General features: G+C 36.8%; 1 long non-coding RNA gene across 1 annotated transcript in view; it reads left to right on the top strand.

Moving 5' to 3' along the window:
- The window catches only part of LOC112930874 (uncharacterized), a 184115-nt gene that overhangs the window by 13298 nt on the left and 148626 nt on the right, over positions 1 to 22191 (top strand). Inside the window, exon 2 of the long non-coding RNA XR_011995475.1 lies at positions 2450 to 2560. This is a non-coding gene — a long non-coding RNA (uncharacterized lncRNA). The remainder of the gene's footprint in view (positions 1 to 2449; positions 2561 to 22191) is intronic.

The following is a 22191-nucleotide window of genomic DNA, read 5'->3' on the forward strand; positions in this document are numbered from 1 at the left end:
AAGATGTTTTATGTGAAATAAAAATGGAAAAGTTCTCTAGAAAATATAAACTTGTATATGGATAAAGTAATATTATAGAAATGAAATTAACTTTTGTGCATAACTTGTGAAACTAATATCCTTAGTTTATGGTTATACTTCATACTTCATAAATATACTTGATTTTAGGAAAGAAGAACTAGGTCTGGCAGTAGATCAGGATCTACCTATTGGGGAAAACCAGAAATAGGAGGAAGAGGTTATTAATGGTTCATTCTTTGCTGAGAAAAATTCAGTATAGGATAATGAAGGTCAGCTAGAGAAAGAATTATGGTTATGTTAAGTGAGTTCACAGATATTGTTGAAGGCAAATCAGCTAGAACTGATTTTTTAATATATATGGGGGCAATAAACCAATTAGATGGTCTCTTTACTAAATTAGTATGACAGTAGTAGAAGATATCTGGAGGGAAATAAAATAGATGATAGGGTTAGTGATAATTAGACCTTCATTAAATCCTAGCACTAAAGAGGTACCATGTATATTAGTGATAGCTTAATTCTATAAATAAAATTTGATATTAAGAATTGATAGAATGTTGGCATTGTTAAAATTGGGCAAGTATTGATTTGCATAAAGATTTGTAGCAAGTGGGTTTGAATAAAGAGTCTAGGCTCGAAACCTCATTTGAAATTCAAGATAAAGTATAATAATAATAATAATAATAATAATAATACATCTTCACATAGAATTTTCTAGTGTTCTGAGTATTTTCACAGGCATTTCATTTTAGTCTTATCAAAACTCTGGGCATAGTAGCAGAGGTCTGATTATCCCATTTTTACTAATAAGGCAGTGGAGGCTCAGGGAGGCTAAGGGACTTGCTAGGGAACAAATAGGGACTAACTGCTTGGTGTGCGATTTGAACCCAGGACTCCTTACCAAAATACCTTTATTCACTTCCTCCTGGGACTGCAGTAACCAATGATCACAGACTGGGAGGGATAAACAACAGAAATATACTTTCCCACAATTTGGGACGCCAGAAGTCTGAAAGATTCTTGGCGTCTTCCAGCTTCTGCTGGCTGCTGTCATTCCTTGACTTGGTTGCCTCACTCCAGGCTCTGCCTCTGTGTTCTCATAGCTTACTTTTTTTTTCTGCTCCGTGTCTTTTCCTTTTCTGTCTCAAAATTCCCTTTCACTTTTCTCTGAAAAGAACTCTATAAAGACTGACTTTAATACTCCACTTGTCATTAGATTTAGGGCACACTTAGATAAGCCAGATGATTTCCTCATCTCAAGATCCTTAATTATATTTTACAGAGGCTCTTTATACAAATAAGGTAATATTCACAGGTTCTAGATTAGGGTATGAATATATCCTTAGCAGCTACCATTCAGCCCCCTACATTCATTCATTATTCAGCTTAATTTTATATCTTCCTTTTGGATTGAAAAAATAATCTTCCATCTGAAGATAGGTGGTAGACTAGGGAATTTTTAGCTAGTACCTAGAGAGGAACATCTAAATTTTTTTCTGGTTGGTGCGACATGATTAGTAAGTAGAATTGAACTAATTAATATAAGAGTTCCACCAAATTGTTATACTAGCTTTTGCATTCACAGAACTATAAAAAATGGGAAAAATTAAGTTAAAGTAACATTCAACTATTCCTGATTAATTATTGAAAGCTGACTTTTAATCTTTGTTTCTTGTGTAATTGGGCTAGAGGAGGGAGTCTATGTATGTTTTGAATTTTTTTTTAATGACTTTAGTATGATCGGTTTCTCATATCACATGGACATTCTAATCTGGGTCATATAAATCAAGATTCATGTATATAAACTCTTTGAGAGAAAGGACTTGATGTGTCTTATTCACAGTCAGATCCCCAGTATATTGCCTGGCACGTAACAGAGATGTGCTCAAACAACTTGTGGTATGAATGAAATAATATTTTTATGACACTTAGTTCAGGCAGCCACAAATCCCATACTAGTTCACTTTTTGGAGGGTCCTGAATGGCAATAACAATAAGATCTATTCATTGTAGGAGAGTCCTCAATGATTCAGAGTCCACTGTGAGTCCATTTACTCTTGACAGAGCCTACAACTTTTTCATCTCTAATAATCTTTGAGCTCCAGGCTAAAAAAAAACTGTCATCCTTGCCTTGTTCACATTAATAAAAATTAATGAATGAGATTCTTTCTGCTCAGGTAACATTAAGGCAGTATCATCCTACAGCTTTTCAGATCATTAGTGCTCAATGTTTAGCTCTGGGGAGGGTTTAGGCTCTTGCCTTCTCAAAAGTCTACAAAGTTTTCACTCTCTGATACAGCTTTCAGTATTAACAGGTCAAAGTCCACTGATTATAATTAACTGTGTGCTGAATCTTCCGTGGATTATCTCAAATACTGCTTCCAGCCAACCTTAGAAGTTAAGTACTGTCATCATCCCTGTTTTACAGAAGCACAAAGTTAAGCAACTTGCCCAGGTTCAAGATTTGAAGACAGATAGTCTTACTTCAGAGCCTGCATGCTTAGTCATGTACCAGTGCCTGCCTCATGCTCATTTGTTTGTAAGTAACCTGTTCTTTCTTTTTGAAAGTTTATATTTTTTCTTTATTAAACTTGAGAAATTTTTCCAGGATATATCTCCGTGTTTGCCTTTTTTCATTTATCCTGGCTGGCATGCAGTGAGTGCTTTTGATCTAACAACTCTAGTCTTCTCCTGAGGGAAGTTTTCTTGCACTATGTTTTGATTATTGCTTTCTCCAATGTGGTCCCTCTTGAATTTCTTTTATTTGCAGTTAGACCTCCTAGACCTGCCCTCTAGTTGTCTTTTCTTTTCATTCAGGAATTCCATTTCTTTTATTTTTGATCTAGATAGTGTGATAGCTCATTCACTTGCTTTTCCAGATAATAGATTTGTTCTTCAAAAGGGTCTGTTCTACTCTTTAAGTTCCTCAGTTGAAAATTGAAATTTATGAATCGTTTAAAGAATTTCCCAGTCTATTATTTTTTTCTTGGTTATCCCCTTACAGTCAACAGTATATAAAAATATCATAACCAAGTAAACATTGTTTATTTGAGATGTGCAAGGCCTTTTCAACATTAGGAAATATTAGTTTATTTATTTTTTATTTTTCATTTTTTTTGGATTCCAAATGGATTCTTTATTTATTCAGTGAAATGAGGTACAGTATCTATAAGGACACATGTGGCTCTTCAGGAGGCACAGTTCAGACGCTGGGACATCCTAGATCCTTATAGGATGGAGCTTCATGAAACCTACCTCATGTTTATTATTATTATTATTTTTTTAATTAATTTTTATTGGTGTTCAATTTACCAACATACAGAAAAACACCCAGTGCTCATCCCGTCAAGTGTCCACCTCAGTGCCCGTCACCCATTCCCCTCCAACACCCGCCCTCCTCCCCTTCCACCACCCCTAGTTCGTTTCCCCGAGTTAGGAGTCTTTATGTTCTGTCTCCCTTCCTGATATTTCCCAAAATTTCTTTTCCCTTCCTTTATATTCCCTTTCACTATTATTTATATTCCCCAAATGAATGAGAACATACACTGTTTGTCCTTCTCCGATTGACTTATTTCACTCAGCATAATACCCTCCAGTTCCATCCACGTTGAAGCAAATGGTGGGTATTTGTCATTTCTAATGGCTGAGTAATATTCCATTGTATACATAAACCACATCTTCTTTATCCATCATCTTTCGATGGACACCGAGGTTCCTTCCACAGTTTGGCTATTGTGGCCATTGCTGATAGAAACATCGGGGTGCAGGTGTCCCGACGTTTCATTGCATCTGAATCTTTGGGGTAAATCCCCAACAGTGCAATTGCTGGGTCGTAGAGCAGGTCTATTTTTAACTCTTTGAGGAACCTCCACACAGTTTTCCAGAGTGGCTGCACCAGTTCACATTCCCACCAACAGTGTAAGAGGGTTCCCTTTTCTCCGCATCCTCTCCAACATTTGTTGTTTCCTGCCTTGTTAATTTTCCCCATTCTCACTGGTGTGAGGTGGTATCTCATTGTGGTTTTGATTTGTATTTCCCTGATGACAAGTGATGCAGAGCATTTTCTCATGTGCATGTTGGCCATGTCCATGTCTTCCTCTGTGAGATTTCTCTTCATGTCTTTTGCCCATTTCATGATTGGATTGTTTGTTTCTTTGGTGTTGAGTTTAATAAGTTCTTTATAGATTTTGGAAACCAGCCCTTTATCTGATATGTCATTTGCAAATATCTTCTCCCATTCTGTAGGTTGTCTTTGAGTTTTGTTGACTGTATCCTTTGCTGTGCAAAAGCTTCTTATCTTGATGAAGTCCCAATAGTTCATTTTTGCTTTTGTTTCTTTTGCCTTTGTGGATGTATCTTGCAAGAAGTTACTGTGGCCGAGTTCAAAAAGGGTGTTGCCTGTGTTCTCTTCTATGATTTTGATGGACTCTTGTCTCACAAGGAAATATTAGTTTAAATATATTGCCTTAATAGATTGAAGGAAAACAATTTTAGGATCATTTCTACAGATATTATAGCAGTATTTGATAAATCAATATTCATTTGTGATAAAGCAAAGAAATAAAAACCAGTTTTTGGTCATCTAGGAGAGGATACTTTCCCAATAGCCATTGTCATAGTTAGCATTGAAATACATAAGGAACATTTTCTAAGTGTGTCCTTTGAACTATGGATCTATTTTTTTTTAAGTTTTATTTCATTGATGTATATCATTTTACCAATACCATGTTGTCTTAATTGCTTAGTTTTGTTTTTGTTTTTTTAGAGTGCACATGAATGTGAGGGGTGAGAAGGAGCAGAGGGAGAAGGAGAGAGAGAATCTTGAGTATGCTCCATGCTGGACATGGAGCCTGACACAGGGCTCAATCTCATGACCATAATATCAAGACCTAAGCCAAAATCAAGAGTTGAACACTTAACTGACTGAGCCACCCAGATACCCTGCAATTGCTTAGTTTTATTTTAAGTACAGAAATCAAGTAATGTGAATCCTCCTTTATTTCTTTTTCTCAAACTTGTTCTACCATTCTAGGTCCTCCACTTTTCCATATAAAGTTTAGAATCAGCCTGCCAAATTCTACCAAAAACTATGCTGGAATTATTTTTGAGATTGCATTGAATATATACTTCAGTTTGGAGAAGACTTGATATTCTAACAATATTGAGTCTTTCAATCCGAGAATATTTTATATAGTGCCATTTTTACTTAGGTCTTTTTTATTTATCTCTTTTAAGTTTTATGTTTTTTAAGCATACATATTTTACATATATTTTGTTAGCTCTGTCTCGTTTTTTGTTGCTATTTTAAATGATACTTTTTAAATTAAGTTTTTAATTTTAATTCCAGTATAGTTAATGTACAGTCTTATATTAGTTTTGGGTGTACAATATAGTGATTCAACACTTACATACAATACCCTATGCTCATCACAAGTGCACTCCTTAATCCCTATCACCTATTTAATCCATCCTCCCACCCACCTCCTCTCTATAACCATCAGTTTTTTCTCTTTAGTTAAGAATTTGTTTCTTGGTTTGTCTCCTTCTTTTTTCCTTTGCTCATTTGTTTTGTTTCTTAAATTTCACATATGAGTATTGTATGGTATTTGTCTTTCTCTGACTGATTTCACTTAGCATTATACTCTCTAGCCCCCTGTATGTTGTTGCAAATGGCAAGATTTCATTTTTTTTAAAGATTTTATTTATTTATTTATTTGAGAGAGAAAGGGAGAGAGCCTACCTACACATGAGCAGAGAGAGGAGCAGAGACAGAGAATCTCAAGCAGACTCTGTGCCACTGAGTGTGGGGCTGGATGCCCCACTGAGTGTGGGGCTGGACTCCATAACCCATGAGATCATGACCTGAGCTGAAACCAAGAGTTGGACGCTTAACTGACTGAGCCACTCAGGCATCTCCCCACACTACATCTTCTTTATTCCTTCATTAGTCAATGGGCACTTGCAATGCTTCCATAATTTGGCTATTATAAATAATGCTGCTATAAACATAGAGGTGCATGTATCCCTTTTAATTTGTGTTTTTGTATTTTTTGGGTAAGTTACCCAGTAAGGCAATTATTAGATGATAGCGTAGTTCAATTTTAACTTTTTTTTTTCAATTTTAACTTTTTGAGGAACCTCCATATGTTTTCCACAGTGGCTGCACCAGTTTGCATTTCCACCAACAGTGTGTGAGGGTTTCTTTTTCTCCATATCCTCACCAACACCTTTTGTTTCTTGTGTTTTTGATTTTAGCTATTCTGACAGGTGTGAGGTGATATCTCATTGTAATTTTGATTCGTATTTCCCTGATGATCAATGATGTTGAACATCTTTTCATGTGTCTGTTGGCCATCTGGATGTCTTCTCTGGAGAAATGTCTGTTTGTGTCTTCTGCCCATTTTTTAATTGGATTGTTTTTTGGGTGTTGAGCTGTATAAGTTCTTTATATATTTTGGATTCTAACCCTTTATTAGATGTGTCATTTGCAAATATCTTCTTGCATTCTAGTAGGTTGCCTTTTAGTTTTGTTGATTGTTTCCTTTACTGTGCAGAAGCTTTTTATTTTGATATAGTTTCAATAGCTTATTTTTATTTCATTTCTTTGCTTCAGGAAACATATCTAGAAAAATATTTCTATGGCTGATGTCAGAGGAATTATTGCCTGTGTTCTTCTAGGATTTTTTTTTTTTTTAAGTAGGCTCCATGTTCAATGTGGAGCAGAGTGTGGGGCTTGAACTCACATCCCTGAGATCAAGACCTGAACTGAGATCCAGAGTCAGACACTTAACTGACTGAGCAACCCAGGTACCCCTCTTCTAGGATTTTTATGATTTTAGGTCTCTCATTTAGGTCTTTGATCCATTTTGAGTTTATTTTTGTGTGTGGTTTAAGAAAGTGATCTGGTTTCTTTCTTTTGCATGTAGCTCTTCAGTTTTCCTGGCACCATTTGTTGAAGAGACTGTCTTTTGCCCATTATATATTCTTTCCTGCTTTATCAAATATTAATTGACCATATAATTGTAGGTTTATATTTGAGTTTTCCATTCTGTTCCATTGTTGTATGTATCTATTTTTGTGCCAGTATCAGTCTGTTTTGGTTACTGCAGCTATGTAATATTTCTTGAAGTCTGGAATTGTGATACCTCCAGTTTTGTTTTTCTTTTTCAGGATTGCTTTGGCTATTTGGGGTTTTTGTGATTTCATACAAATTTTAGGATTGTTTGTTTTAGTTCTATAAAAAATGCCATTAGTATTTAGGTAGGGATTGCATTAAATCTACAGATTGCTTTGGGTAGTCTAGACATTTTAGCAATATTTGTTCTTTCAGTCCATGAGCATGGAATGTCTTTCCAGTCATTTGTGTTGTCTTTGATTTCTTTTATCAGCATTTTAAAAGTTTTCAGAGTACAGGTCTTTCTCCTTTTTGGTTAAGTTTATTCTGAAATATTTTATTATTTTTGGTGCAGTTGTAAATAGGATTGTTTTCTTAATTTCTCTTTCTGTTGCTTCATTATTAGTGCATAGGGATCTGGGATTTTGGAGATTTTATTTATTTGAGGGGGTGAGGGATAGATGGAGAGAAAGAATCTCAAGCAGACTCCATATCTAGCACAGAGTCTGATGAGGGGCTCAATCTCATGAACCAGAGATCATGACCTGAGCTGAAATCAAGAGTTGGATGCTTAACTGACTGAGCCATTCAGGTGCCCGGAGATCTGGGATCTTACATGAAAAAGGATATCTTGGTATATTAGTTACAATAAAGCAAGATGTTTTAACAAACACTAATATTTCAACAGCTTAATGAAAGAGGAACTTATTTTTCACTCATGTAATAGTCTCATGTGGATGTTTTTGGTTGATAGACAGTTTTTCTCTGTATAGATTCAGGGACTCAGGTCCCTTGCATGTGGTTTTTACCATTTCCTAGGGCCTTGAAATCATCTCTTTCCAGCTGGCAGAAAAACAAAGATATGTTGGAGGATGCACACTCTCAATTACTTTGGCCTTGACATGATGCCTATCATTTGTATTCACATTCTCACATTCCATTGGTTGGCCAGATAGGTAGGTGGTCTCAGCTGTCTCTAAGGTATATTTGTATGTTGGGGGTGGGGGAGCATGGGAGAATGGGAGATAGTTTCTGACTGGGCAACCACAAATAAGGGAAAGGGATAGGCATTCTCATTGGTAATTGGCAGGAGGACCACCTGAATGGAGGACACTGTGGTAATATCTTTAAAAATTTTTTAAATATATATCCTTTGAGTTAAACTCCACTTCTAGCAATTTTTCCTGTAGATATATTTACATTTTAAGGATACATCTAACAATATTGTAGTAGTGAAAGATTAGAAATATTCTGAATGTCCACGGAAGGGGACATGAACAAGTTATTATATTTCCATACAATGGAACACTTTAGCTACCAAGAGGAATAAGGTAGTGATATATGTATTGCCTGAGGAGAGAAAAATGAGGTACAAAATTTTGTGTGTATGGCTACCACTTTTTTAAAAAGAAATATATACACAGAAGTAAAATATTTGTGGAAGAATCACAAGAAACTGGTAACAGTGGTTGTTTCTGGTTTAAACTAAAAGATAATGATGGAATGGGATGGGAGAGAGACATGTTTTTACTGTATACTCTTTTATACCTTTTGGTATGTACCCTCTTAAATATAAAAGTCAGCTGTAGAAAAATGTAAATTACATGGAAAGATGGTTGTAATATATTGTTGCCTGAAAAAGCTATTTACTGAAAGGAATGTACAGTATGGTTTCATTTTTATAATAAATAAATTTTTAAATGGTGTATATAAAAATATAGTGATTTATTTGTGATCTTTTGCTTATCTGTATTTAGAAATTTTTTATAATGAACATATATCACCTTTGTAATTAAAATATATGAATAAAAATTAAAAAAGAAAGACAATGAAAAATTTTCCTAGTAGTCCCTAAAGTTAACACTGTCATGAACTCTTTCCCCATTTCAACTTATGCCTCTTATTTGCTTCCATGCTACATTTTTCCTACATTCATCACACACCGGATTGCATTATCATGTACACATTTGGCTCACCAGAATGTACTCTGTACATTCTTTAAAGGACTGGATCTTACCAGATTCATGGAGGATTCCCTATCTGTGCCAAGAACAGTGTCTTTCTCATAACAGGTGTGCAGTAAATATTGAGTTGGTGCTTGAAGCAGGGAGCACAATGAGTAAAGTGGTTGTGCATTTTGTTGTTACCTGATGCAACCTGTATTCAATACTGTGCCAGATTCATTCTTTAATGATGCCAGGGGCTTATTAGGTGCAGTGCAAAGCACGTGGGCCAAAGGGTTTCCTTCCTAAAATGATATTGGTTGCCTCTAGAGATCTCTGTCTCTGCATCTTAGATTAGTTAATGTGGATTGATTGCAGAAATATATATATTAAAACATGACATAAAGTTAAAAATCTAAAAATAATCAAATTGCTGATGACATGGTCTCTCCTGTTTTACAGGTGAGACATGCCTATGGGCTTTGGTATGTTAATTTATATCTGTTTCCTCCTATTTTTCTCTCCATACTATTTTCCTTTTCCTGTTTTTATCCTCTTGCTACAACCTATCCCTGTACATATAGCTGTAGTTCTGATATAGTTATCAGGGGTCAATTATGAATGAATGGGAAGAAATACAAATAGAAGAATTAGGAACTAATAACATTACTTACAGCAGTAAATTTTGTTTTTTCATTGAAAATTACTTGAGAATTGCTTTGATGGTCTGGCTTCTCTCCAAGTCCCAGTTTTATTGCCATTAATCTCTTGCCACTTTATTGTCTTACTCTCTCTGTTTCTCCCCTACATTCTAGTCCTTCTAGGGCCTTTCCTCAAACCTTTTCTTACTGAGCGGTCCTCTACATATGTCCATTCATTCAAGTACTGCCTTCTCACAAAGAGCCAATTCAGATGCCACTTCCTCAAAGAAGTCATCAGACCTTCTTAGTCAATTTCACTCTGCTCATTCTTCCATTAAATCGTTATATCCTCATTAGAGCACTAATTAAAGTTTATTTGTTAATTTGTTCATTATGTACACATTCATTGAGTGTCTACTGTGCATAAATTCTTGCGGGAGCTGGGTTAAGAGACCACTAAAGACAGTCTTCAGGAAGCTTACAGAATGGTGGTGGAGGCAAATGAGCAGAACCATTTCAGTGCAATGTAGTAAGTGAAGTGTGTGCAGGATTCTGTGGGAGCACAGAGAGGGAGCATCAAATATAGCAGGGGTTGGGGAATTCCAGAGAGATTCGAGTTGATTATTGAAGTTGGAGAAATGGAGGTAGGGAAAGGAATTTCCCAGATTAATGGAACAGCACAGTGTGAGTCATTGAGATGTGAAATGTCTTGCATATCTGAAGAATAAGTAGCTCAGGCTGGAGTGTGGATGGGGGAGGTGGCAGGAGATTCATTCAAGGAAGCAAGTCATGGTGGAACTGTGATGGGACTTTTGTGCCAAGCTAGGGACATGAGCTTTCTGAAAGCAATACAGAGCCCCAGAAGGATTTTATGGTGGAAGCAATGTAAGGAAGCTTTGAATTCTGTGTTTCCTGAGGGCAGGAATCAAGTAGTATACATCATGATACCACCTTAGCACCTAATACAGAGCTTAATACTGGAAGCCCAGTAAAATTGAACTGAGTTTACTGGATACTGCTCTATTTTTTTTCAAGGATTAGTTTATCTGAAATAATAACAGTAATAGTATTGAACCCTTTTGCACTCTATTAAATCTTTTTAGATTATCCTATCCTTACTACTCTCTGAGGTAAGTACAGTGGCTTAGAGGGTTTGAGTGAGGGGAGCAGTATAATAGTTAAGTCTGCTTAGGTTTAAATTTAAGCCCCTCCACTTGCTAACTTTGGACCTCAAAGTTACACATGTGCCTCAGTTTCCTTGTTTGTAAACTGATAATGATAATGATATACCTCATAGGGTATTGTGAGGAGTAATGATACATGTAAATACATGGGAAGTAGTTGGCCTTATCATTACTAAGTGATTACATGCTCAGTGAATATAATTCTTAGCTATTATTAAGAAATATTACCCAAAGTCACATTGGTGACATTAGTGGTGAAGCCCAGAATAAACAAGGCAATTTGATTTCAGAATCTTTAATTACTATTTATTCTATGTTATAACTACTTCTGTAGTTATAGTGAGATGAGTAAAGATGGGTTATAAGCAGTGAAGCAAAATGAAGAATTTCAGTCAACATGGGAAATACCATTTGAGGGAGGGAATTCTTAGGGCTCTTCAAATTACCCCCACTTAAAGAACTCTTCCTTTGCTATCCTTTCTGCACATAAAGGACTTATGTGAGTAGTATATCTCTCTAATTTAAGTAGATGATATTAATTCCAGATTCCTAATGCACATGGCTAATGAACCTAGAGGATGTCTTACAAAGGTCTCCCTCTAGTTGTTTATCTGCTAGTGCTGGCACCTGGTATTACAATGTCAAGTCTTGTAGCTGTTCCTCTTCTCCATACTCCTTAGATTTTTCCAACTTTAGGACCCAAGTGGGAGTCTTATGTTGGAGGATGTTGTGCAAACCACATGCGTAAAGAAAATAATTTACATTTTTCCTTTCTTAGCTTCTGGAACATCAGTGATTCCATCCTCCCACTTCGATTGGGCAGAAATTGAGGTATTCTCCTTATGCTCCCTCATTTTCTCCAAAAGGCACCACACACACACACACACACACACACACACTCCTTGCCATACATGTCAGAGGGATCCAGCATAACTACTTTCTTTCTGATTCAAGGACCCAAGAACATACAAAGTCTTTGGTAATAGAGGATTACCAGCAATTCACTTTTTCTTCTCCATTCCTACTCTTTCCAGTCATAACCTCTTTTAGCTTTCTTTTCTCTCTCTCTTTTTTTTTTTTTGTGCTCACCATTTTATCCCTTTATCCTTTGCACAATGCTTGGTATATAGTAGGCATTCAATAAATATTTTTGAAAGAATAAAAGAAAGGCAAGATGCATTGTATATCCAGTACCTTAATGATATTCAATTACAGAAAAGTGTGCAAAAATATTGCCTTTCTTTAAATTTTATGGGAATAGATTGCTTTTAGCAAGCAGGCCCCACCTTCAACTCCACTGCCACATTAGGGCTCACACAACTTCAAGATTTATTGCCCTGAATATAGCTCTGGTGGTAAGGAACTGAATGGATGCCTCACAAATGAGGGAGGAGATCTCCAGGTTGGAGGCAGGTCTGTCTCATGGGATCTGCTATTTTTCCAAATTCTTTTGCAATTGCATGACTTCAAGTAGAAAAGTTTCCACAAATTTAAGTCCACATGGAAATTAACAAGTCATAGGAGACATATTGCTGTTAGAGAAGGGTTGGGAGAAAATAATCTGAGGAAAATAGAAGATATCCAGGGCCCATGGCTCAAAATAAATAACCTTTGTAATTCTGGTCTCTATATGAACTCAAATTTATGTAGATAGCAGTGCTGAGCCAAACCTCTTTCTGGTTTCCTAGGAAAACACTTAGAGATGTGAAAAAGAGGCTTAAACTTTAGGATCTTATCCTTGCTTGAAAGTCCAGACTCATGTTTAGTCTGGGCCATGATGACACACCAGTAGACTATCCAGACATGTTTAAGGCAGTGAACTTAGTCCTTCAGGACTTTGATTGGCCCTGGATCTCCTACTGCAATATGCAGAAACAGTGTGTCCAAGGATGAACATCTTCTGAAGCCCAAGCATACTGTGTGTGTGTGTTTGTGTGTGTGTATGTGTCTACAACCTGGAAGTAATCTCTAAGACTTAAGCGAAAGTGTTATCCAGGCTTGAATTTGGTGTGCTTCACATCAAATCTTGTTTACTACTTGCTCTGTCTCCAAACCTCCTTAAAAAATATTACCTTAAGTTTACTTTTCTTACCTCTCTAAGAAATTAGAAAAAGAAGACCAAATTAAACCCAAGGTTGGAGATAAGAGCAGAAATCAACCAGATAGAAAAGAGACAGTTAAGAGAGAAAATTGACAAAGCACAAAGTTTGACCTTAGAAAAATGAAATTGATATACCTCTACCATGATTGATAAGGACAGAAAACAGAAATTACCAACATGAAAAAAAAATTGTGAACATGATGAATGAAATAGGAATGTCACTAGATCATACTGACATTGAAAGAATAATGAAAAAATAATATGGAAATTTTATGATATTAAATTCAACAAATTAGAGGTTTTCAAATTACTTTAAAACATTACTTACTAAAGCTAATACAAGATGGAATAGAAAATCTGAATATCCATATATCTATCTAAAATCTTGAATTTGTGATAAAAAAGCCTTCTCATGAAGAAAATTATAGATTTGCATGGTCTCTTTGATGAATACTATCAAATATTTAAAGAAAAAACAATGTGAATGCTAAACAGATTTAAAAGTGAAGAAATGAACAATCCCTAACTCATTTTTTTTAAGCAAGCATTACCCAGACACCAAAGCTGAGAAAAATATTTCAAAAAAAGAAAAAAAAAAAGAAAATTGCTGATGAGCATTCCTTGTGATTATAGCCACTGTGTTATACTGAATGTCCCTACAAAATTCATATGTTCAAATCCTAATGCCCGAGTGTGATGGAGAAGTTAACAGTCTGCAACCTGGAAGAAGGCCCTTACTAGACACTGAATCTATTGGTGCCTTGACTTCATAGCCTCCAGAACTGAGAGAAAGAAATATTTGTTGTTTAAAGTCACTAAGTCTATGGCATTCTGTTATAGCAATGTGAACTGAGACGGAAAGAAGAATCCTTAATGAAATATTAGGAGGTTGAATCTAGCAATATAAAAAAGTTAATACCTCATAATCAAGTGGAGTCTATTCCAGGAATACAAAATTGTTTAATCCAAAAATTAGTTAATGTATTTCACGTATTAGTATAATAAAGGAAAAAAGCCCATATAATCCTCTCAGTAAGTGCAGAAAAAGCATTTCACAAAATTCAACAATTCTTGACTTAGCAAATCAGAAATAGAAAGAAATTTGTTTAACTTGATGAAGAGCATTTACAAAATGCCTATAGTACTATAATATTTAACATTAGAATATTGAAAGCCTTCCTCATGATTGAGAATAAAGTATGGCTATCCTCTCTCACTACTTCCATTTGATACTGCACTGGAGTTCTTGCCATTGCAATAATGCAAGAAAAAGAAGTAAAAGCTATAAAGTTTGGAAAGAAAGAAGTAAAACCCTCTATTTCTTCTGGATATGATTCTTTACATAGAAAATCTTAAGGAAGCAAAAAAAAAAAAGCTACTAGAACTTATAAGTGAATTTTAAAAGGACAAAGTAATTTAGAAAGGCCATAGGGAATTTAATAAGTGAATTTAGAAAAAACACAGAACATAGGTGAAATGAATTTTTATAGATCAGCAGCAAACAATTGGGAAACACAATTAAGAATATAATTCTGTTTTAGCTCCTCCAAACATAAAATACTTAAGAGATGGATCAGAGATCCAAACATAAAATAAAAACTATGAAACTTCTAGAAGAAAACACAAACTTGGGTTAGGAAAAGCTAGAGAGAGCACAAATGGCACTGAACAGAAGGAAAAAACCTGATAAAATGGAATGAAACATTTTTGCTGATCAAGTTACCATGGCAAGAACAGAAAGGGAAGACATGTATTGGGAAAAAATATTTACAATACACATCTATAAACCAGTATTAATAGAAACCCAATACAAAATGGTCAAAAGACTTGAGCAGGTGGTTCATGAAGGAAGATGTATAAGCACCTGCAGTTGCTCAGTACCATTAGTCTTCAGGGAAAACACAAAAGTATGAAATACCATTTCATACCTAATACGATAGCTAAAATTAAAAAGACAAAATCAGTTGTTGGTGAAGATGTAGAGAAGCTGCTGGTGAGAGTATAAAATTACACAGTCACTTTGGAAAAATTTCTGGTAGTTTCATATAAAATTAGTCGTACACCTGTGGCTCAGAAATTCTTCTAGTTATTTATCCAAAAGAAATGAGACCTATGCTCACAGCAATTTTATTTATTCCAGCCCCAAACTGGAAAGAACCCAAATATCCATCAACAGAAGGATAAATTATGGTAGAAGTCATTTAAATACCCAGCAAGAAAAAAGAATGACCTACTGATTTATACAGCAACATGAGCAAATCCCAAATACATTGTTTGAGTGCAAGAAACAAGACACAAAATAATATGTACTGAATGATTCTATTTATATAAAATTATAGGGATCCCTGGGTGGCGCAGTGGTTTAGCGCCTGCCTTTGGCCCAGGGCGCGATCCTGGAGACTCGGGATCGAATCCCACGTCGGGCTCCCAGTGCATGGAGCCTGCTTCTCCCTCTGCCTATGTCTCTGCGCCTCTCTCTCTCTCTGTGACTATCATAAATAAATAAAAGTTAATAAAAAAATTAAAAAAAAAGATTTTATAAAATTATAGAAGGCAAAATTTGCGTTTATAGAAATAAGAACAGTGGTTGTCTATGGGGGTACACAGTAACTTCCTGGAATGATGGAAGTATTTGATATCTTGATTGGGACCACAGTAGTTATATGGGTATGTATATTTATCAAAACTCACTGAATTGTACACTTAAGGTTAGACATTTCATAGTATGTATATTTTACCTCTATTAAAACCAAACCAAGGGCAGCCCCGGTGGCTCAGTGGTTTAGCGTCGCCTTCGCCCAGGGCATGATCCTGGAGACCCAGGATCAAGTCCCACCTCGAGCACCCTGCATGGAGCTTGCTTCTCTTTCTGCCTGTGTCTCTGCCTCTCTCTCTCTCTCTCTCTCTCTGTGTGTGTCTTTCATGAGTAAATGAATAAAATCTTAAAAGAAAAACCAAACCAACAGTTAATTAACTATATGCTGTTGTAACAGTGACCTAGAGAGTTAAAAATAAGAAGTTGAGCAAAAATTATAGTGAAGAACAAACAACATGGATGGTAACTTTATTTATTTATTTATTTATTTATTTATTTATTTATTTATTTATTTATTTAGAGAGCATGTACACTGGCATAGGGAAGGGGCTTAGGGAGAGGGAGAGAGAGAATCTCAAGTAGGATCTATGCATGCCCAGTACAGAGCCTGACTTGGGGCTTGATCTCACGGCCCGGATTCATGACCTGAGCTGAAATCAGGAATTGAATGTTTAACTGACTGAGCCACCCATATGCCCCATCCTAGCCATTGTTTTATTTATTTATTTATTTTTCTAGCCATTGTTTTAAAGACAGAAAGATAAATTAAGGCTAAATATTGGAACAGAAGAGATAAATTATTATTACCTAGAAAGTACTTAGAAAACAAATGAATCAAATGAAAAACTTCTAGAGCTAAAGTGAATTTTTAGTAGTCTAGTTAAAGTACGTGTGCATATACACATATATGACATACACACATGCATGTATATACATACATGTATGTACATATATGCATGCTGATTTTACATGTATATATGAGCCAACACAACCAGCTAAAATATAATCGCAGAAAACGATCCCTTCCACAGTTAAAATAAAAATATACAGAGACCTAGGAATCAATTTGTCAAGAAATAGGACTGTATGAAGAAAGCAACAAAATTTCCTAAGGGATGAGAAAAGACTTGGATAAGTGGATACAGACCATGTTTCTGGATGAAAAGACTCAAAATTATAAAACGAATTATAATTATAAAATTTTACAACATTATAAAAATTCCTCTAACTTATTCTTTAAATTTTAACCAAAATTAGGTTAGGTTTTGGGAATGCCACAACATGATTCTAAAGTTTAAATGGAATTACAAACATTGAAAGATCCCTAAAAAATATTTTAGAAAAAATGAAGGGAGAATTGCCCTGTAAATTATTAAAGCACATTATGGAGCTGTGATGATTTGTTTTGTGTGGAATGAGTTCAGAAATAGATCATCAGATCCTAACAAGAGAATCAAAGGTCTAGAAACAGTCACAAGTATATATAACATATTAGTATATAATGAAGTTACAAACTTTAGGTCAACAGAAAAAATGCTGTATTATTAAAAAAATAGCATTGGCTGGGGTACTAGTAAGCTTATGTTAGAAAAGGCATTTTGGGGTTTTCCTGACCCACCTCTTCACAATGTCAAATTCCCCTAACTCCCAGTTTCCCCATCCTCTGCAGCTACTTCCAATTTGCTCCATTACCTCTTTGTCCAAAATTTCTCTCATATTCTTTCTTTGGCCTAGCTTTATCTTGTCCTCTCCATTTTCCCCTTTCCTGGGTTTATTTTCCAGCTGATGATTCTTTCCCTTGCCAGTCAGTGTAAGACTTCACAAGTCTTTTTGTCTTCTTCATGCACCTATCTACCTCAAAATGGCCTTATTATTACTGGGTTGGATGAAGCCATCTTTTTTTGAGGGATGTTGAGAGAGGAGTGAGTGAATGAACTCCATGAATCGGGTCAATAGATTACTGCAGAGTTTCCTTTGTGGGTCTAAAGGAGAAGAGGCTGTGGATACTCAGGTCTTGGTACTTCTGTCACCACCAGAGTTGAACAAACTGTGGGTCATTTGCAAACTGGGATGCATTCGTCACAAATGAAACCAAGACAGTGGTTTGAGGCTGCATGAGTACTCCTAAGAGGACTCAGGGGCTGCCAGATGTGGGTGGTGAAGGGCTGGCAGACAGGGCATGCCTACCTAAATATGATTTTACCAGAGCAATATTTGTATGTTGAAGGTACCCATAAGAAGTTCCTGCTACAATAATGTTTGAAGATCACTCCTTAATAAAACAATTAAATGATAAATACTTTCGATAGAAAACAACTGCTTTAAAAAGCAGTATGAATTGTAAGTTAAAAAATATGGCTACAAAAGGCACTTAAGAGTAGTCAGATCTGAGTGGTGCAAAGTGAATGATAGATTCACTTTTGCTTATCTTTATTTAAAACATTTTATAGTGATAACATGTTATTGTTATTTGTTGTAGTTTTTATACTTTTGAGGTATAATTTAGATAACAGTAAAATGACAAATTTTAAGTGCATAATTTGATGACATTTCACATATGTATACATCTATGTGACCACCACGCAGATAAAAATCTAGACTATGTCTGTGACCCAAGAGAGTTTCCCTATGGCCCCTGCCAGTCAGTAGCCCCACTCCCCATGTCCCACTAGAGATAACCACTAGTTTGACCTACATTAGATTAGTTTTTGCCTTTTTTAGAGCTTCTTGTAAATGGAATCACATAGTATGTACCTGTTTAGTCTAGATTATTTTAACATAGTATTTATGAGATCTATTCATATTATATATATTAGTATGTTTTCTTCAAATTGCTTAGTGATATACCATTTAATGATTATAACACAATTTGTTTATTCTTTTGTTGGAGATTTGGATTATTTACAGTTTTTTGCTATTAAGAATAAAGTGGTTTGTGGGGGTGCCTGGTGGCTCAGTTGTAGAGCATGTGACTCTTAATCTCAGGGTTGTGAGTTCAAGCCCCATGTTGGGCATAGAACTTATTTAAAAAACAAACAGAACAAAACAAACACACAAAAAGAAAAAAGTGGCTCTGTACAACCTTGTATGATTTATTTAGTGGGCATATCATCCCTTTCTCTTGGGTTATGCCTAGAAGTAGGGTTACTGGATATCTGCATCTTTAACTTTTCAAGACTTTGCCAAATTTTTCATCAAAGTGGTTGCATGAATTTGCTTTTAAATCACCAATACTTGAGAGTTGCCCATTTTCTTTTCCCTTTACCACTGTACATTTCAAACAAGGCAGATTTTTCCCTATGGAAAGATCCAAACTAAGCGGGGGGAATGTGGCAAAACCAACTCTCATGTGGACCAGCATCCAATCTGAGAGAAACATGCAGAGAACAACAGGTTTTGAGTTGACAGTTGTTTTTGGTGTCTGTGTGTGTCTGGGTTGCAAGCCCCAGAGGAGTGTGGGAGACAGAGGTGTGCAGAAAGCCAGTCTCAGGAAAGTGCTTACAGACATTAGATAAGAGGTCAGGTTCCCAGGTGAATTGGTTCCAGCTCTTCAGGGAACCAGAGGCTCTTGGGTAGAAGGGATAGATTCATGAGCTGGCCATATGCTGAATGCTTAGATGATTTAGGTTTCATCTACTGTTTACACCAGCATTAGGATCGCTGTTGCTTTGCCTTTCGGGATACACAGGGTAGGAAGCTCTTAAGATGACACTAAACTTGGGCTAACTTGAACTTGCAAGTAGAAAAACTTCCACAGATATGGTAGAGCTGATATAGACAAAGATGTCAGTACCCAAACCCAAGCATACAATTGAACCTAGTTCTGGGCCACAGTTTGGGTGTCAGTTTTCTAGGCAGGAAGCTAAGTGGTAGGAAGTGAGGTCTATAAATGTGCGAACCAAGTAGGTGTTGCTTGCCAAGACAAGTGGAACCATCTGAACTGAGTACCTGTTGGTGAGTACAGGGACAGTGGCAATGAGGCCAGGTTCTCAGGGGTAGCTTCCATATAGTTTACTCACCTTTCGTCAATTTTATGTTTATAGTCTGGATCCTTAGGCCTCCCTGGACGAAGCAGAAAATGGCTACTGATGACCCACATGAAAGAGTTTGGCTAACTCTGACTCTCCTTCTAACATATATCTTGAATCCTTTTGCTTTCCTCCAATTTTATTGCCGTCACTTACGTTGAAGCCATGGTATAGATTCCTCAATGTATTCCAACAGCCTCTTCGCCAGTCTCCTGTATCAACTTCTGACCCACTCAAATTCATTCCACACAGCATTACTCATTTATTATGTTATTCCCTTTCTTGGAAATAACATGATTCTTAAATTCATGTCAAAGTTTCAGGAGCATGTATTTGAAGCATATATTTGTAGATAATGTAGATACTAGAAAATGTGCCAGTTTGGGAGTTAGAAGATTCAGGTTCTAATCCTGGCACAATCACTAACCACCTATATGACTGAGCAATCTCTCCTCCACCCCCTATGTCTCAGTTTCCTTATATGTAAGGTAAAGAATAGGATCAAACTATAGAGTCCCTGGGGACCTTGGTAGGTCTAAGATTCTGCCATAGTTTGTGGTGCTAACTCAGAGGATTTTTCTTGAGTTCTTTCCTGGAGTGGAGAGAAAGAAGAGAGACCCTGGATGGGATTTCAGTCAGCTCTCCCACCTCTTCTGAGAGATGGCTGGCATCCTTGAAGTTTTAAGACAATCCCCATATACTGAGGAAAACCATACAAAAATGCTTCAAGAACATTTCCTCTTTTCAGCAGGTTGTGTCTCAAGGACTGACAGTTCCCTATGGTTTTGCACTGCAGATGTCAGCCCATGTCAAGTTCTCTGTGCTTCACTGCACACTTGACGTTGGGGTTGTGTGGATTCCCAGAAGCTCCCCAGTCCAGGTCTGGTGGTAGAAGGTAGGTCCATAAGTTCCATGGAGTATTACTGCCATCTTTGTAGGGTTCTGACTGAGTGGCGAATATAGACCTATATTCAATTGTCCAGTTACGATTTTTAAAATATAAGTCTTGGGACACCTGAGTGGCTCAGCGGTTGAGTGTCTGCTTTTAGCCCAGGGCATGATCCCAGAGCTCCAGGATTGAGTCTGGTGTTGGGCTCTCTGCGAGGAGCCTGCTTCTCCCTCTGCCTATGTCTCTGCCTTCTTCCTGTGTCTCTCATGAATAAATAAATAAAATCTTTAAGAAATATATATGTCTTATGGCATAGAACTATACACATGTACTATATAAATGTCATTTCCTGGTTTTAATTTTGTACTATAGTTCCATAAGATGCATTCATTGGGGAGAACTGGGTAAAGGGACATAGGATCTCTTTGTTATATATTTGCAACTTCCAGTGAATCTTTAATTGTTTCAAAATTTTTTTTTGAGGGATCCCTGGGTGGCGCAGCGGTTTGGCGCCTGCCTTTGGCCCGGGGCGCCATCCTGGAGACCCAGGATCGAATCCCACATCGGGCTCCCGGTGCATGGAGCCTGCTTCTCCCTCTGCCTGTGTCTCTGCCTCTCTCTCTCTCTCTGTGACTATCATAAATAAATTAAAAAAATTAAAAAAAAATTTTTTTTGAAAAATAAGTCTTTATAAGGTGGTTAACAGGACTCCATAGGGTTGATTCCATAATGTCTCCCACAGTTGAGTTGGAGCTTTTTTTTTTTTCCCTAAAGCACAATGTAGATTACCTCACAACGTAGTGGTTTTTCATAATTTCTAGTATGAGGTTTGGTCCCCAGAATTTCCTTTTGAAAGCTCAACCTACACATTCAGTGTCCTGTGTGTTTACATTGTTTTTGATCAGCACCAAGGCCAACCCTAGCAATAGCACTGTGTGTGCTGCTCTTTCTGGGTCCTTGGATTCCATGCTAGTTCTCACCTTTCTCTTCTCTATTTCTAGGTTCAGCCCCACTTGGCTCTATGTAGACAGAGGAGTGTGGATTGGCCTGGTTGATGCCCTTCCCAGACCTCTGAAGAGGAGAGGTCTGGAGAGCCTTCAAAAGACCACTGGGGCATAGAGGTTGAGATGAGCCTAATAGTCATTTGGGGATTCAGTCAGTCAAGAACCCATTCTTCTGTTGGGGTGGAGGGTGTCAAGGGATGAATGAGCAGCAGATGCTGAAGGGAAGAAGGATTAACGATACCCCCAAAGATGTCCATGTCCTAATACTCAGTCCTGTGAATACATCAGATCATGTAGCAAAAGCAAATTAAGGTTGCAGATGGAATTCAGGTTGACCTCAATCAGTTGACCTCAATGCCCTGTGATATTCTTAAGATCCTGGGATCTCCTGGTGGGCTCAATGTTATCACAAAGATCCTTAAAAGTTGGAGAGGGAGGCAGAAGAAGAGAGTCAGGGAAAGAGAAGTGATGAAGAAGCAGTCTCAGAGCCATGCTAGGTTGCTGGCTCTGAAGGTGGAGGAAGGGACCATGGGTCAATATACGGGGGTGGCCTCTGCAAAGCTGGAAATGGCAAGTCAATTAATTCTCTCCAAAGCTTGTAGAAGGGAGCACACCTTGGTTTTAGTCCAGTGAGACCTATATCAAATGTCTGACCTACAGAAATATAAAA

This window comes from Vulpes vulpes, chromosome 12, assembly GCF_048418805.1.
Source record: "Vulpes vulpes isolate BD-2025 chromosome 12, VulVul3, whole genome shotgun sequence".
Classification (NCBI taxonomy): domain Eukaryota; kingdom Metazoa; phylum Chordata; class Mammalia; order Carnivora; family Canidae; genus Vulpes; species Vulpes vulpes.